Source organism: Taeniopygia guttata, chromosome 2 (genome assembly GCF_048771995.1).
Source record: "Taeniopygia guttata chromosome 2, bTaeGut7.mat, whole genome shotgun sequence".
NCBI lineage: Eukaryota > Metazoa > Chordata > Aves > Passeriformes > Estrildidae > Taeniopygia > Taeniopygia guttata.
The window spans coordinates 74,679,951-74,694,555 of record NC_133026.1 but is presented as its reverse complement, the minus strand read 5'-3'; the positions used below and the strand labels follow the sequence as shown (position 1 = coordinate 74,694,555).

The window sequence follows — 14,605 nt, the reverse complement described above, 5'->3', positions numbered from 1 at the left end:
CATTAGTGCAGTACAGGATCTGAAAAATATAAAATCTAAAACTTAAGGCATCAAGAATATAGGTAGAAATGTCAATAAAAATTAATTATATATTCAGATACTACATAGTTCCTTCAATTTTATAGGGCAAAACATCCCAAGAAATCTTATATTATGTAGACAAAATACCTTTTTTTTCTTTTTTTCTTTTTAATATCCACAGAAATTAATCTGGTATACACTTAAATTCCCATTTTAAAATGCTTTTCCAGAAATTATGTGTAAATGCAACACATGCAACTACCATTTATTTAGGTCACTAGATACTAAAAATATTACTTCAAGGAGCATTTGAAATTCTGTAGCTGGAAGAATTTGCTTGAGGAATAATAGTAAAATACCATCTCTAAGCAGAGGTTGTTGGTACTCAGAAAGCATACCTCATAACTTTAATTTGCCATGCTTCAGCAATGCTTTCAAAACCTTGGAAAGGCTTATAAGCATATTTGATTTTTTGCTAAAACTGGATTCTATAAAAAAATTCCTTTTATTAGATTGTCACACAAGAAAAACAACCTACTGCTTTTCTTTTGCTGCCTAAGTTTATCTCAATAGAGGTCTTTTTGTGCTTGCAAAATACATTTTTTATTTAAGTTTAGGAAATACAGATCTGAAGGAAAGATATTAATGATCACATAGTCCTCTCCTTCCTACTGCTTCTCTCAATTTATTATACATTGAGTAGGGGTTTAATAATAATAATGATTTAATTTACTCTAAATTAAGCTGGCAGAAATTAAGAAATTTCCTTTTGGCTGAGGAAAAAATTTACTATGTATAGTGTAAGTTTTTCAGAGTTATGTCAAATTGTTATATATTTCTATGTCTCACAGGATTTTCTGATATCTAGATGTTATTGGAAGAGTGGTTTCCAAGCTTTCTTCATGGAAGTATGAATCCTGAATTATTCTGGGGAGCCAGCTGGCTACAGTGGGTGCACTGCTGCACATGGCGCTGAATCTTCTCTGTGTACACAATATGAGTATGTAAGTACATGGCTTATTTCTTCTCACAACCAGAGGAATTCTGTTGTGCAACAGTTACTCAAATTATGGCACTGTATTTTTGTGTTGTTATTCTGTCAATGTAATTGTTTCTTAGGTTACAATTTTGGTATATGAATTCTTTAAATGTGAGTTGAGAATACTGACAGAGTAGGCTGCTGCACAATTAGTCATTTAACTGCTTACAACTTATTACATCAGGTCAGTAATAAATTGGTCCTGTCAGGTTAACATCCAGAGAAAATCTTTGAGAAATAAATCTGCTTTAAAATGCATTTCTGCTTTTTACGTGAAAACTGCATTTACATGAAAACAAGGTGGATCTGCTGAATTTGCATGAAAACATAAGGTGGATCTTCGTATATTTAAGAAGTCATTTTTTCAACACTCTCTTGGTACAGGGAGCCATCAAGTTGAAAAATATATTTTAAAATGCACTATGATCCAGATAGATTGTTTTACATGTCAGAAGGTTTCACGGGAGGTAGCCCAAATGACATCAATGCACTGATGCTTACTTAGCCTTTTGTAAGCTGTTTCCAGGAGACTGCAGTGAGTTGCCAGCTCCTGAGGACAATGTTAATCTGCCATCAGTTCCTGGTATCAGGGACAACTTTACGCACAACATGACACTAGTCATTGTTTAGAAGTACTGAGAAATTACCCTGAAATTTAAATTACTTATCCTGAACTTACAAATAGTATTGACCTGCTTGACCTCTTGAGGTAGTTGTATCTGTAAGGAGATATATTGATCAACTAGGAGTGTTGGTCTACATGGCAGGTGGTTGAAGTCAGCAGTCTGGGGCTTACACTTTACATCACACTGTGGACATCCTTAGGAATAGAGAAACTACAAAAATGCTTTCAATTACAGTCTTCTGCTTTATGGATTTAAAGAACTTTTTAACATCGGGTTATAGGTAGCTTTAGCAAACTGGCAAGCATACAGGAAAATATTAAATATACTTTTAGTACCCATTTTCAGGTAAAAGGCTTAAATAAGTATTTTAGGATTAAGCACAGATAAACCAAAGATGTATAGTAAAACCACAGAGGCCAGCAAAAGGTACACACAGAATACAATATCTATATATGTTGGTGATAAGTGTTAATAAAATAAAAGGTCACAGTAAATAAACATATGCTGCAATGTGAAACAAAGCACAATACTAGTTTGAACTTGGTTGAATGAGATACAAAACAATTTATAAATAAAATCATTTTTAAGAGATCTATCTGGGAAAAAATGGCTGATTTTGAAGGTCTCGCTGCCATACAATGCTTAGAAAAATATTTTAAACTGAAGCTATTGATACGTAAAATACTCTAAGACCTATTAAAAGATTTTAGTTTTGCAAAAAGAAAAAATACATTTTAAAAGGAACACAGCTCTGTAAATCTGGAATGCATTAAAGCTACTGAAGTGTGTAAGAGCATAAAGTACAAAATTCAGTAAATTTTATGGCTAAATATGCAATTTATAAACATACCTCTATTAGGGGCCAAAACAGTAAATGTGATAGTAAGGTCAGAAAGGAGATAAAAGGATAGAGAGAGAGAGAAAAGAGGGGGTTGGGAATAGCTACCAACACAGGCAAGATCCTCACTGGTCTGGACGATGGGGATCCATCTTGTTGTGTTGGGGAGAGTCTCCAAAGTCCTGCTCAGCCCAGGGGTCCAGTTATAGTCCACCAAGGAAAAAGGGGGGAACATGCAGAACAATGAGAGTCTATTGAAATTGCTGCAGGGGAACAGGTGAGTCCACTGAAACCACAAAGGCAGGACAAATACAATGAAGAATAAGTCCATTGGAGTTACTGGAGGAGAACAGGTCATGTCATTAGTGGTCATACCACCATTTCCCCCACTCCCTGTGGCAGGGGTCTCAGTCTCAGCCCTTGGGAAGAGGGTTCTCAATCTCCATCTGTCACGGTGGTAACGAGGCAGATGAGGAGTCTTCAGTGAGAGACCACCAGAGTCACTCCAACAGCTCATTTGGCTTAAGGTGGAGAGTTGGGGTTAGGTTTAGGCTTAGGTTTTGGTTTAGGGTTAGGCTTAGGTTTAGGGTTAGGGTTAGGGTTAGGGCTAGGGTAAGGGTTAGGGTTAGGGTTAGGGTTAGGTTTAGGCTTAGGCTTAGGCTTAGGCTTAGGTTTAGGTTTAGGCTTAGGGTTAGGTTTAGGCTTAGGCTTAGGTTTAGGTTTGGGCTTAGGAATAGGGTTGGGTTTGGGTTTAGTGTTAGGTTTAGGTTTAAGAATAGGATTAGGTTTAAGGTTAGGCTGAGGGTAAGGCTTAGGTTTCACCTCAGGTTTAGGATTAGGGTTAGTGATAGTTTTAGGGTTAGGTTTACGTTTAGTTTTAGGGTTAGCATGAGGTTAAGGGTTAGGATAGGGTTAGGGTTAGAGTTAGGTTTCAGGTTAAGGTTGGTGTTGGGTTAGGGTTAGGTTTCAGGTTAGGGTTAGTGTTGGGTTAGGGTTAGGGTTAGGTTTTGGCTTCGTTTTAGGCTTGGGCTTAGTGTTAGGTTTTGTTTGTAGGTTAGGAAAAATGTTGGGCTTAGGTTTAGGAATAGCTTTTCGTTTATGTTTAGGCTCAGGTTTAGGGTTAGGTTTAGGATTAGGCATAGGTTTACGCTTAGGCCCAGGCTTTGTCTCAGGCCTATTCTTAGGGATCAGCTTAGTTTTAGGATTAGAGTTAGCGATAGGTTTCGGGTTAGATTTAATTTTAAGTTTAGTGTTATGGTTAGGATTAGGGTTAGGGTTAGCCTAAGGTTTAGGTTTAGGCTTAGAGTTAGGTTTTGGTTTGGGTTTGGAATAGGGTTGGCCTTAGGTTTAGCATTAGTGTTTGGTTTAGGTTTAGGTTTAGAGTTAGGTTTAGGCTTAGCCTTAGTTTTAGGCTTAGGGCTAGGCTTAGGGTTCATTTTAGTATTAGGATTAGGGTTAGTGATAGGTTTAGGTTTAGGGTTAGGGTTAGGGTTAGGGCTAGGGTAAAGGTTAATTTCTGGATTAAGATTACGGTTAGGTTTAGGGTTAGGGTGAGTTTTAGGCTTAGGTTTAGGTTTAGGCTTAAATTTAGGTTTAGGCTTAGAGTTCGGTTTTGGTTTTGGGTTAGGAATATGGTTGGACTTAGGTTTAGCATTAGTGTTTTGTTTAGGTTTAGGTTCAGTTTTAGGGTTAGGTTTAGGTTTAGGCTTGGGCTTAGTCTTTGGTTTAGGCCTAGGCTTAGGGTTCAGCTTTGTGTTAGGATTAGGGTTAGTGATAGGTTTAGTGTTAGGGTTAGGGTTATGTTTTGGTTTTGGGTTAGGGTTAGGTTTTTGTTGTGGATTAGGGATGGGGTGGCATTAGGTTTAGGTTTAGTGTTTGGTTTAGGTTTAGGTTCAGGTTTAGGGTTAGGTTTAGGCTTAGGCTTTGGCTTAGGCTTAGTGTTCAGCTTAGGTTTACGATCAGGTCTAGTGCTAGGTTTAGGGTTAGGTTCAGGTTTAGGGTTACTGTTAAGTTTGATCACCCCTATTTGATGCTGCTTGCAACATGTCAGATGGTTCTGTCACTTACTGTCCATTTGGTCTCTGATGGTTTGCAGGGAGAATAGCACAATTCAGAAGGCTTGCAAATTTTTATTCACAGCTCTTAAACTTCCTGTGATATTTCCATGTTGACTAAATATTTTTAAAACAGAGCTTCAGCTTTTCAATAGTGGAGTGAGACAATGTACCCTTTGAAAAAGATTCAGCTATACTCAGGAGAAGGGAAACATTTTGTTAGTGGGATAGGAATATCAACTGTGAATGAAAAAGAAAGGCAAGGCAACATGTATCCATACCTTTATGTGTATCCAGTCTAGAGTATCATCATTCTATTATTTCAGCTGTGCAAGAAACCTGAAAGTAGAGCGGGCTTATAAAACTGAAGTAAATTTTAATCTAAAATATATAATTTTACAAAGTCTTTCTGATTCTGCTTCCAACAAAATCATCACAGAAACTTTATCTTTACTTTCTTTTTCAACTTGACTTTAAAATTCCAAATGAAATACATCTGCTTGCTGATTTGCCAGAGGATTCAAACTTGCTGCTTGCATATTTTTTATTTTCATTTCATTCTATGTAGAATGGAGAAAAAAATAATAAAAGGGAAAGAAACATTACAGAAAGAAAAAAAAAACAATGCTGCACAGAGGAAATATATTGTTGCTCACTTTGTTATGTTCCAAAACCAAATTTTATTCTTGCTATATCTAATCTGAGGTTTGGTTTAGTGTATGACTTTTCTATTTTCTGCTTCTGACTCTCCCTTGTAAGAATAGGAATTCTTACTACAGCCAACCAACCTTCATGACAAAAAAAAAAATCTGGTGAAGTAGTACAGAGTTATAAATCACAAACTGAGTCAAATGAATTCCATTTTTGCACTACTATACAGAGATAAATGCACTGGTACTATATTTGGAATATAAAATTAAAAAAATATATATAGCAAAAGTAAATTAGAGAAACCTTTCATTATCATCTACCTTGAAGAACTACATTGCATGCCAAGATCAACAAGTAGAATTATCATGTTGACTCAAACAAGAAGATTGTTAACTACTAAGAGTTCAATAAATCTGTAATCCTGAAATGTGAGGAAAACATTTATTTTTGTGTTCAATTTATTAGGGTCCCAGGGATATGAATCTGAATTATTGCTATATGTACTTTTGTAGGGCAAGAGAATTGCTTTTTTCAGTCTACTGTGGCACCTCCTCAGTTTTTTTCCCTGGAATAAAAGCCAGCATTGTTTAGATTTTCTTATCCTGTGCATCCTAAAGGAAACATTAAAGACTAATCACCCTAGCATTTTAGAAAGATAGCGTATGATATTAAATTGCACACCTAAATCAATCTTTATCACTTCACATAAGAAAGGCAGACTGTCATGTCTTGATGATGAATCCCATATTTAATTAAAAATATGAATGTTGCAAAAATCTAAACCAGAAGCTACAAATTCCAGCTCTATGCTACTGAAAAAAAAAAAAAAAAAAAAAAATTTGAAAAGGGAAAGCATGCTTCTCATGGATAAAGATGGGGGTTTTTATCTTTCTAAAATTTAGAGTGCATTTAATTGAGGAAAAAAACCAAAAACATTGAGAGGCAAAAGCAACTTGCTGAGACTCAGGATAACTTACTTTAGAAACCTTAATATAGTGACCAGTGTAACACTTTTTCATTATATCAGCTTTTCTAAGTATAGAAATGAAGTTGTTAACAATCTGTGGCTTGTATTAAGGCCATGTTCATATTCACGGCATTTATTTTCATTAAAAATGGAAAGCTATAAGGCTAATTAAAGGAGAAAAGTTATTAGATTCTTAATACTAAAGAAAATGGAAAGTTATGGGTGCCATAATCACCACAGTTTTAAATCACTGTATTTGGTCTACCCCAGACAATTCTATCTTCATATATCAAATACACTCCATACTTTTCCTTTCCTATTCAAAGCTTTGCTTCTGTGTCTTTATTCACTTATCCTCCTTCTCCCCAAACCTGCAGTATGGCGCAGGCAGCACTGAATGAAACCTGAGATTACAGAGAAAATGAATTTAAACTGTATATTCCTTTCTCCCAAGTTTTGATCTAGGAGTTAAGTGGAAGTTGTGACAGGGAAATTGTAGCTACTTGTATTTGTTAAATCTATAATGAATGAACATCCAGACGTATCTTTGACACCATCATATGTGAGAACACATTCCGACATTGTATCTTTCTATGTATTTTGGGAGAAGTGCTGCAAATAATGGTGGGCCATGCTTTCTATTGCATGCAGGAGGAATATTACAATTAAGCATAAAGTACAGCTGTTAAGCAATTAGTTGTGAGAAATGTTTATTGACAATTTCAGCATCTTTGTCACAAACAAATTCAAGAAAATTTCTCCACACTCGATAACCTCTAAAATGAGTGACTAAAATATAATTAATCTAAGCTCATTCACCTGGATGAACGCTATGCAGGTGAATAATTACATCAATAACTTGGAAAATTCAGCTATAATTAAGAAGTCCTTGAAGACACTTGCGATTATTAGAAAAGTTCAGCTTATATATAGGCAGTTTACATATAGATAGCATAGTCAAAAAATCATTATAAAATTATTTGGAAACATGCCAAAAGTTATAAATTCAGTGTCAAGAAAAAAATCTATAAACACTTAGCATGAAACTGATACTGATGAAGGACTAGGTTTCTTGAGGAGATAACAATGTTGAATGATACATCACTGCAGTGGATGAGTAAAGATTGAATAGACAAAATATAATGTTAACAAGGAATTATGAAACTATGTATAGTGAAACCATCCAAACTGGATTTTCTGGTGAAAAAATAATTACTAAATTATTACTAAAACATGGCAACATTAGTCTGAATTATGTTCTTTTCTCATTTCATGAAATATATTGGCCCTAGTTGCAGACATATTAATTATATCAGATGAGGGAAACTGGGACAGTTGCTTTGCCACTTCACAGTACTTATGGTGAAACAGATTGTATAGGGATGACTTGTTATATCACAGCACACAGAAATTGGTATGAAATCTTTTTTCTAACCATTGACAGCTGACTCCCAGCATGGCTTGCGACCTGAGGGTCAGCCCAGTGCCAGCTGTATCCCTGAGAATCAGAGAGCTTGAGGTCAACAACTTCTTCCTGCGCATCAAGATAATGATGCACTAGAAATGTTTCATTATGAAAGACAAGAGCTTTTGACTTCCCAATTCTGATTTTCTCCAGTACATCTGCAAAACATGACTATTCAGATTTAGGTGTGCTACTTATTTATCATTCAGTTACATGCTATTTCACTGTCTGTCCACCTTTCTACTCTCAATTTCTCATTTTTTCCTACTGCACGGGTGGCTAAGCCTCTAATAATTCAGTTTAGAAGACGTACTCTTTGGTGGGTACTGTAAAATGAGTGTCTTTATTCCAGATTGCACCATACAGAGCAAAGCAGATCTCCTGCAAGAACTGTAAGCACTATGTGGTTGCTGAAGTCAGCATGATTCTAGGAAAATACTAACAGGAAAAAATGCCAAATAGAAGAACAGAGCTGTTAATATTTTCAGAATAGCACCCCTCTTTGTCAACCACCCCCCCCCCCAAAAACCCATCCCACAAATACAACCCCTAAGAAAGCAAGAATAGCTCACACCCTGCCCCTAGCTGCTTATGTTCTGTTTTGGTCTCACAGGCACCAAATATTGATTTAGTAATTAGTTGCCTTTTTGCCCAAGTTTGTGGTATATTTAGTAAAAGGATCTCCAAAGGTTCCTTCCAGCCTCAATCATCCTTTTGTGCTGTTTTGGGAGAAAAAGGTAGAGGAATTGGGAATGAAGAAATGAAGCTCAGCACGAGAAAAAATGGAAGGTGGAGGAAAAGGTGTTTTGCACCATCTGATTCTTTTAGTTGTCAATAATTTAAATCAATTTTGTTCAAGTAAATCAAATTTTCCAAAGTTGAACCTGTTTTCCCTCTGACAATTGTTTAATGATCTTCCTGTGTTCATCCTGTTTTCTGTGTGTGTTCCTCTGAGGGGAGGAGTGAGGAAGTAACTAGGTGGACTAGCTGTTAGCCAGGACTAAACCACCACATCAGGAAGAACCATGCCCATGCTCAGCACAAAAGAAGAGATGAAAGGTGCTGAGTTCCATCAGCCTGAAAGACTTCAAAGGAAGCAATAATTTTGGCAGCCCTAATAAAGGCAATAAGAACATTGGCAACTCAGATGAATCCCTGGAAATGCAATGCACAACACTGCAATAAAAAATAACTTGTCATTCCATAGCACAAACAAGGTTAAAAATTAAATTGAAAAATAGACCTGAATTAATCCGTTTCAATACAATCTGCAGTGGCTACCTGCCACGACCTCAGGCAGATGGGATGAGCCAGCTAGCACTGCCCATGTGAGGACAGGAGGCCACCACAAGAGAGGCACACCAGGGGAACTGCGTCTGCCACCCTGGTGGTGCTGAGCGCTGCTCGTGGGTGAGCAGCTTCGGTAAATCTGCACGCTGAGAGGAGATGAAGGGATGAGAGAAGGACACTTGTGTGCCAGTCCAGAGTCTTTATTTTCCCCAGGTGAGGCAAGAACAAAGGTGCTCTCTGAGTGGGTGAAGGAACAAATGCCCAAGAAATCAATGATTACAGTAGCTTAAAAAGGGGGTGGGCAGACAGAGGTGCAAACCTGTCTCACCCAGTGGGGATAAACCAGAGGGGGATGGTATCAATTATAAAAACCAATGATAACATAACAGGGGTGGGCATAAGATCAGGGGACAAATAGAAAAGCTAAACTGAAGTGATTGATGCAGAACTTTCTCAAAGAAACTGGGGGTGGTTACAGGATTGACAACCAAAAGGATATAAAGAAACTCGGATTGATCGAACCAAATAAGGAGAAAACAGAGAGAGGTGAGAAGATTGACAGATAACTGGGGAGCCAAGTGGTGGGAACTTTTGGGTTAAACAACTTGGATCAAACCAGCTGTAAGGGGACAAATGGGGGAGCATAAATGATAACTAACATTAATAAAACCAACTGACTAAATAAAACCTCACTGCAACAGCAATCAACAAAAAAGCCACAAGTTATTTTCCTATATGGATTAACACTCTTTCCTTGAACCTCTTTTCTTCTCCTCCTGGTGAAACTGCTCTGTGTGCGTCTTGCTTTCCGCACCTATGAAGTTGTAGCATTTCTTTTTTTGAAATGTGCAATCCCATATTTGAAACCTTTCCAAACAAAATGCTTTAGATAATTTTTTTCCTTTTTTTACTTCTCTACAAGTTAAGAGTCTACTGAATCTAGCCATTTGGGCAATATTAGTGAAAAAATTATTTACTTTGAAAGAAATAATATATATTATCATTTATTAAGAAAACACATTAAATGCAAACACAATATTTATTTTTATATAAGAGGAATTTTAAGCATTTGGTTTCATTGGAACAGGCCAGTGTAACTGAAAAAGCTTCTCAGAGTATCTGCTGAAAACATATTTCTCACTCTAAAATATAAAAAAGCCTAGGAAAGGCCACCTGTGACAGGGTTTAATGGCTGATTCCTTGTCCTTGAGAAATAGATGAATGAAAAAGGAGAGCCATATTTCCCTGGAAACTGATGCTTGCTTGTTTCTCTCTTAGAAGAAAAGCACTGGAAACACAGGAGTCACAGATTGTGGGTCTCAGATTCAGTCAGAGAGAAACGGGAGTTTCTAGCCCGGCAGAAGCCTGGGAAAGAGTTAGAAAAGAATGTAAACAATTCTTTATCTCTCTTATTATTCACATTGTTTATAGTTAAGTTCTATCACTGTACATCAAGCACTCTGCACCAATGGTGAAGGTTGTTTTCACTTCAGGACCAATGGATTTGGTCCTCACAAAGCTCTGTATAAAAGAGCGGTGTATTTTGAATAAACCGGAGTTTTACTCTCAGCAGCCTTCTAATCAAAGTCTTCTCATTCCCGCCTGCCTCGACAGCAACATCAGATATGAAAAAATGGATTAAAAAAAATGAGTGAAAGTGCTTAGGACACATCACTATCTAGTAGCTGAACACTCTGAAATCACAACATACTGTTTCTGGTATAAATCATATGAAACAGAGGACCATAAAAATATAATAATCCTAGAGAAAGAGGATGAAATATGAAAAAATATAGAAAGAGAAAGCATAGCTGCCTCATTTAAGTTCGGAATAGTTCATTTTTGGCTAAAGCTCACATTTTTTCTATTCCTCTGAAACATTGAGTGGACTTTCTAAGAGTCACAGTCAAGCATATTACATTTTGAACTAAATTGCTGTTCAAATATTTGATATTATAATCTAATATTATATAAGAGAGCATTATTTATATATTTCTCTTTTTTGTGTGTTCTACAATATTAAGTATCATGCAAAAAATTCATATGCTTGTGTGAATCTCTTGTGAATAGCACCATGGGAATTTAGGGTTCATAATGTATTAATATATGATATATAAAAACATATATGATAATATATCTAATATTAATTAATCACTACCATATTATGATTGTTACAAAATATTAAATATTAAAATATATTTTATATAATGAATCATATTATTGTATTTTGCAAAATATTAAATAATTATACTATGTGAAATAATAATATATTAAATATATATTTTTACATATAGTTAATGCATTAAAAATATGTTATCTTAACTTTGATTTGAAAAGGAATCATTCTCCTCTTTAAAGTCATGAAGTATTTTGACTACTTTTCACATAATGAACTCAGAACAAAAAAAACTATTTATAGACATGACAAGGTAGTACTGTACAGGGTAGTACATTTCCTCAAATGAGCACATCATAATAGTGATATCTATAAGGGATAAAATCTTTGTGTGATAAAGATACTAGAAGACATGAAAAAACAGCTGTAAAAAAGAAGAAAATCAGCAGACAGAGATGACATTATTAATAGTTGATCAAAGTCAGTAACTGCGTAGTGCCTTCTCGTTTTTCAGGCATTCCTGGAAATAAATGGCATTTATATTTTCATACATAGGCAGGATCACCCAACAGAGTATGACAACTGGTTTTCACCCTCATAAAAATACCGTTCAAACTGTTAGGAAAATAATATTAACAGTGAAGCTCTACTACAATACTTGTTTTTTATGCAAACTACCAAAACAATCCAGAGATGGGAATAATCTGCTTGCAACTGGTAAATTCAATTACATTTTTGACTGAGTTTGTGTTTACTTTATTTGACACCATACTAGACTGCAACATTTTGTTCCATGAGCATTTGTATAAACTAGAAGATTACATTAGAACTGGTAATGGAATTTTAACTACAGGAATATAAAAGAGCTACACGTGTGCATCTGTAGAATTGTAATACATTAAACATCCATTGTTTTATTTCATAAGTAGGAACACAAACATTAAAATGCAAATATGGTCATGAAAAAGAGTTTAATTAAGACACACTTCCTTAATATCTGTTAAAGATATACTTGCAAGTCAATGACTATGCACATGCTTGCAAAATGCCTTTTAAAAACAATTTGCTTCCTTGTAATCTAGCTTTGTGAAGTTCCCTCTATGGATACAAATACTATAGAGGTACATTTTTCTACATATGAAATTTCAGGCTGTTTAAATTTGCTTATTAGTCAGCTGTTAATTGTGTATTCACTGTTAACATACTGCTAGAAGCTGTGACTTCTAGCATGCAGGAAATCATAGTAAAAATGCATTGAAGTGATGATTTTGGATGGTCAAGCCTACAGAATAAAGGAAAGATGCACCCACTGAGTAGTAATGACTCAAGAAGCCCATCACTCCATCGTAATCACTCTAGAACCCTATTTATGTTACCAGCTTGTTCTCCAGGGTCCCTAACTGCCTTTACAACCAGTTCTGCTGCCTTTCCATAAGCCAAGGGAAACTCCCATTTTGGATACATTCAGAATGTTTGAGCGTGAGATGAGTATGCTGGTAATTTGGTTTGGCCAGACTTGTAGGATCAGGCTGTCTAAAACCTTCAGTACAGGAATATTTTATTATTGCATATAAGAATTATAGCTTTTGAAATTTGAAGATTTTATTTTTCCTCAAAATTTTCTCCCGAGTAACTGGTATTTTGTTGATTTGCCTACACAGCTCAAAGAAAAGTTAATATTATAGAAAATTTGGATCTTACAGGGAATTTATGTTTATACTTACATATACACACTGATCTTCAAACAAATAGGATATTAAATGAGATAAATCTTAAAGACTTATCATTTTCTGTTGTTGAACACATCATGGCAGAAAGAGAGGCAACAGAAGTATTTGGGAAATCATGCACATTTCCATATCAACCCACTATATATTACAGTTACAGAGACTGGGAAAATAAATGGGTTTGTATTTAAAAGATTTATTTAGGTGCCTAGAATTTTATGGATATTTCTAATTATTTGCTTAACCACAAGAAACAGTAAAGCAAGATTAATTTTCTTTTGACTGTTTTTATAAGTAAACATGGAAAAAAATTAGAAATGGGCCATAAAAAAATCATGTTTTGAGTCTGTTGGTATTTTCAATAATTTTTGCATGTACCATGTTTCTGTGACCATTTTGTTAATGTGATAAAACATAATGCTATAAGAGGAAAGACTTTGACCTGTAATAACCATATTTTAATAGGTTAGATTAGTTTTAGTTACACCTAGCATCCCTATGACTTTTATAAGAAAAATAAAATTTTAGATTAAAGAATTTTTCTCAATTTAAAAAAAATAATGTCCATAAAAGTCCATTAATCCTTTTTAATTGCATCTGAGAAGTTTTTTTGCCATATGGAGCTTTTTTAACAGAAACTCTTTTTTGGAGATCTTTGCAAAAATCAATGCCACAGCATATTGCATTCTCAATAATAATTAAGGAAGAAAAAACCTTACTTTCCTAACAAAAGTATTGGTATTATAATCTCACAATTGAATGTTGTTTTAACAAGAAAAAAAAGCAAACTGTGACATATCACATCTTAGCTTATCAGCTACAAAAGTGCTGGATCAGATTCACTGAAGCAAATACTTATTACCATAAACTGTGTGTTTCTGGTCTTTCCAGGAGTTCCGAAGTGGCAACACTGAATTTGCTGCCCCAATCCATCAGATAGAATGAGTCCTAGTTTCTCAAAGTCTACTTGTGCAATGTGCTCTCTGCAGTACGAAATTTTGATGATATGAAACTCAGCTACTGCAGATGTGAAAAGTTCACGCATGCTAATTCTGGAAAACATACCTATGTGTGAAGAGATAAGCTTACAAGTGAGGCAGATTGTTGGTTTAATGTTTATCTCTGTGAAAGCTGTTATAAACCACATTAGCAGAGTGACACCGATTGGTATATTCCACATATGTCTAAAGAGATTTACCAACACAGCAAGGATGGCACAGCCATGCCAAAAGCAGTACTTATCACAGATTTCAGTGGAGGAGTAAAGTGTGGCCAATTTCAAAATATTCATCACATTGTGGTAACTTGCTGATCAGTTGCAAATCTTTCTGAAAATTGGTAAGGCGATGCCTTATTACCAGTTTATACAAGTGGAGAAAAAAATTGAGAAGTCTTGGGAAAAAATAGAAAAATAGAAAAATAGAAGACAGGAAATAAATCAATTTCCTTGAAATTTATTTCCTCCACTTTCCCCCAAATAAGGAAATCAATTTGAGTCTGAAAAGAACACTAGATTTACAGCAATAGATATGACTGGTCATTAAGTTACAATATATATCTGTGTATAGTCAATGTATATCAGGCTGTCTCTAGTAAAAATCTTGAATCCTGTATACATTTTTTTACTTTAAAACATCATTCAGTTCATAATTGTCATTTACTTCAGAGTCGATACCCTTTTCAGCGGCTCCACAGAAACAAACCACCAGTAGCTGCATGAGATTTTACTGACTGATCAACAAATCTTACTCCCTTTTGTTATGCTGTTCTTCATAACTTATGATTTGCACTGTTTGACATAGCGAGTGTTA

The 14,605-nt window shown here is 35.3% G+C and overlaps 1 long non-coding RNA gene across 2 annotated transcripts in view; it reads left to right on the top strand.

Moving 5' to 3' along the window:
- Positions 1-203: 203 nt before the first annotated feature.
- The window catches only part of LOC140682348 (uncharacterized), a 29,704-nt gene continuing 15,302 nt past the window's right edge, over positions 204-14,605 (top strand). For both annotated transcript variants that reach the window (XR_012053970.1, XR_012053969.1), the window contains exon 1: positions 204-1,025. This is a non-coding gene — a long non-coding RNA (uncharacterized lncRNA). The remainder of the gene's footprint in view (positions 1,026-14,605) is intronic.